Source organism: Vombatus ursinus, unplaced genomic scaffold (genome assembly GCF_900497805.2).
Source record: "Vombatus ursinus unplaced genomic scaffold, bare-nosed wombat genome assembly UNPS02014798.1, whole genome shotgun sequence".
Taxonomy (NCBI): domain Eukaryota; kingdom Metazoa; phylum Chordata; class Mammalia; order Diprotodontia; family Vombatidae; genus Vombatus; species Vombatus ursinus.
The window spans coordinates 9,287,042-9,291,104 of NW_020954576.1; the positions used below are offsets into that span (position 1 = coordinate 9,287,042).

The window sequence follows — 4,063 nt, forward strand, 5'->3', positions numbered from 1 at the left end:
TAGGCTGAAGTTTTTTACAATTTCCCCATGCAGACTGGAGCCACATGAGTATTTAACCCCCAACAAGATATGAACTGGCTTCTAGAAAGTGTTTACCTCCTGGAGTTGAATGGTTATTATGTGTAAATGCAGTGTTTTAAGGAAGATTGGGCTTTGAAGAAATGGTGTAATAGCATTATACAGAGAAAAGGCTTTGTAATTGGAGGACTTGGGCTCAAATCTTGACTCCGTCTATGGGACCTTGGAAAATCTCTCTCTCTCTCTCTCTCTCTCTCTCTCTCTCTCTCTCTCTCTCTCTCTCTCTGTGTGTGTGTGTGTGTGTCTTTCTCTCTCTGTCTCTTTCTCTCTTCTCTGTCTCTTTCTCTCTGTCTCTCTCTGTCTCTGTCTCTCTGTCTCTCTGTCTCTCTCTCTCCTTCAGTCTGATCATCTATAAAATGAGAGGGTTGAACTAAATAACCTCTAATGAATGTCCTTTTTGGTTCTTGATCCACTATCTTAGCATCCTATGACCCCTGATTAATGTTCCCAGCTGAATTAGCAGAAACCTAAATTAGTAGAAAGAAACAAGAGTCCCCACACCATGACTCATGGGTTGGCTCTTAAACCCCCCCCTTTACCCCTAAAGAACCTCAATTCTTGCAGTTCACATTCTAGCCTTTGTCTGAGACAGTATCAGAGGCCAGGAAGTATCTTTATTCTGCTTTCCTAGTGGCTGGGTTAATGGATCAATGACGGTTCATAAAGAACAAATTGCAGCAAACAAGGACTGTCATTCTGTCCTTAGCCAGCTTTGCTAGGAGAGAAAGGGAAGATGGTGGACATCTGACATTTGGTGAAGCTCTTGGTTGTATATCACAGAATGCTAACTGGAAATGAATTCCTATTGGTTTGCTTATGAGAATAGTCCAGCAGATTGAATTGGAAGATTATGGGTCCAGTAAACAAAGAGCTGTGGTAAGTATCAAGATATTTCTCTCAGCAAATGTGGCCAGTTGTGGACTATAGGGAGTCATTTCCCATCTCTCTAACAGTCCTGTGAGGTTTTTTATGACAATGGTCTCCATAGCAACCAGGTGCCCGGACAGTAAGTGGATTTTAAAGATATTAAATTGGAGCCTGGTGAGGGAAATCCTTGCTGGCTTTGGTTTCATTGGAGTCACATTAGGATAGGAGTTAGTGGGTGAGATCACTAGATTTGGGGGTTTTCTCCCAGGACTCAGTTTTAAGTCCACAGTCAGCTGAGATGGGGAGAGGAACCTGGCCTCTTCCTCCTGAGCAGTTTCTTTTATTATTTTTACTAATGATGTAGAAGAAAAAGTAAACAGTAGATTAATTAAAATTGTATGAAGTTAAATGGGGGAGGTGTTGCAAACACCAGCAAGGACAGAAATTATGTCAATGGCCCAGGAGGAATTAGAAATACAGTCAGGAAATAGCCGAGGGAAAATCGACCTGAAAAAAATGCAAGCTGGTACATGTAGCGGCAAAAAATACAAAACATTGTTATACAGAGGAAGGGGGACATTTACAAAGCAGTACTACAGAGGCCAGGAAGAATAATAAAAGAAAGGAATCTCTTAAAGCACAGTGGATGAGGGCTCTGAAGCGTGAGGCAGAGTCAGAAAAGAGCCGGTGCAGTTCTGAGCTGGCTGGACAGATGCATCAAATCACAATGAGGGAAGAGAAAGATGAGGGTCCTTCACTGTGGTACTGGGGGACTTCGAGGAGCTTGTTATGAAAAGATGTTAGAAAAAGAATGAGAAAGGAAGAGAAGAAAAGCAAAAACCAACAGCTTAAAAGATATAGTACCATCTTTTTATAACTTGGCTCATTATGAACCAATGACATGGTAAGACTGTGCCATGAACCAAATCACATTTCCTGAAAAGTAATCATAACAGCTCACATTTATTTAGTGCTTTCAGATTTTCAAAGTGCTATATGTATGTTATTATACATACATATTACATTATATATGTAATACTTATATATTGTCATTTGTTTCTACAATAAACTGTGAGGTGGGTGCTACTACTATCAACACTTTACAGCTGAGGAAACTGAGGGGCAAAGCAGTTAAAGGGACTTGCTTAGGGTCACACAACTAGTAAATATTTAAGGAAGGATTTGAACCCAGTTTTTTGGACTCTGTCTTATTTTATCTCCTATACCACATGGCCTCTCGTATGAAAACAATATAAAGCAAAATCCAGAAAAAACAGGGTTAATTCCTTAAAGGGGAGGGAGCTGTTCCCTCCCACCTTTTCCCTTTACCCCAATCCAGGACTAGAAAGAGGTTCCTTTTTATTTGAAGTGATGATATCCATATGCTAAATGAGTAAGGAGGGCATGCAATACACAGCCAGCACTGGGAAAGGAGGAATAACAGAATAAGGAGTGAGCTGATGAAATACAACAAAGGAAAATGCAGTTTGAACCATTGGAGAAGTCTCCCTGGGTGACATCTAAATGGTCTACAAATGGACTTTGAGTGGGAACTCCCATTGCTCCCATAATGTGAAACAGGACTGGACTAGTGTGCGGAGCACACTGTAGGGAAGGAAGCATGCAGGATGTGTGGGTAGTGGGTGGGAGGTTGGGGGAGGGCGAGGGGAGACAGGGAGGTGGGAGGGTGGGGCAGGGACGGGGAATGCAGGCGAGATGACCTAATACTGCATTCTCTCCTTAATCATTCTATGAACTCACTCTTTATGGATTCGAGTTTTAAATATGTGGTTTGTTTTTCTTGCAGAATGTTTGGATCCCTCCAAGCAAGGAGTGCTGGTAAAGAAACCTTCCTTCCCCCCAGAGAAAAGCCAGGGGTTAAATCTGCAAACTGGCAGTGTCTGGAGAAACAATAAAAGGAAACCGCATTCTCCATGAATGAGGGGAGAGAAGCGGGGCGGAAGGCATTTTTTTTCCCCTTTAACATGAATAAGGTCTTCAATATGTTTGAAATTATTTAACAAATTCTTTGAAAAGGAGTTTGGGTTACTAACAGACAGACCATGCATGAAGAAAATGCACCCCCCTAGCTTCCCTCTCTGCCTCAACCCCAGAGATGGAAGGCAGGGAGTTTTGGGGGGTCTTTGTTTAGTTATCCATTAACGATTCATAAAATTCCAGATCCCTGCGCAATAAGTACAGTCCTCTGAATGTTATTAGAAAATCCTATTTCTAGTCTGTTATGAAACAGAAGTTTTGATGTGCAGCCAGATTTATGTGGAACTCTGGAAACGGAACACTTGGTGCTCTGTAAAGCCTGAGACCAAGCGGGTGTTACATAAAAAGCTTTCCTATTAACTCAGGTTTATCACAAAATGAGAGGCAACCGTAGGGGAAAAAAACCAAACGAGTTAATGCAAAAACAGGAGCCAATCCACTATTCCCATTTGCTCCGAAGTGACAAATATGGAGGACTGATTTTAACCCATGATAAGAAGGAAGACGGGATGACAAGCATTTCTGTCCCTTGGTTTTTCTGCTGGTATGATCCATTCCCTAGGAGGATGAATGGCGTGGTTGTGAAATTGCCTGACTCGATAACCCAGACATAATGGAAGACAAAACAACTGATTTTTTTTTTTGGTCCCTGCACTAATTGCTTAATGAAATGCACACAAACGCATCTTCTTTCCTCTTCTTCAGGCCTCTCCCAGTTATTCTGGGTACTGCAATGATAAAGGAAAGTAAGGTCACATCATCAAATCTCTGCCAAGGGAAACACATCTAATGGCGAGACGGCATGTCTGAAGCAAATGGATAAAAATCTCATTTCCAAGCTATTGGATCCAAAATTATGCAGATTAAAATCAAATCCTTTTTGGTTGTTGTTGTTGGGTTTTTGTGGGGTTTCTTAAAGGCATATATCCAGTGATTTTTTTTAATTCCTAAAGCTGGGGGATTTAAATCCTAGGAAAGGAAGGAACCTCACAAAATTTTGAAGCTACCATTAAGAATGAGTAGTCTACTGTAATTTTTTTAAAATGGCTGTTCAGATCAAAGAAAGCCATAGAGAGCAAAAGAAAAAGGTTTTCCCTGGCAGGTACTTGATGGGATTTTT

The 4,063-nt window shown here is 41.2% G+C and overlaps 1 long non-coding RNA gene across 1 annotated transcript; it reads left to right on the forward strand.

Annotated features, from left to right (window-relative positions):
• The first annotated feature begins 675 nt into the window (after positions 1-675).
• Positions 676-3,814, forward strand: LOC114050183. The gene is made up of 3 exons (XR_003569946.1): positions 676-954; positions 2,753-2,784; positions 3,649-3,814. It is a non-coding gene; the product is annotated as an uncharacterized LOC114050183 (long non-coding RNA).
• The last annotated feature ends 249 nt before the right edge of the window (positions 3,815-4,063 follow it).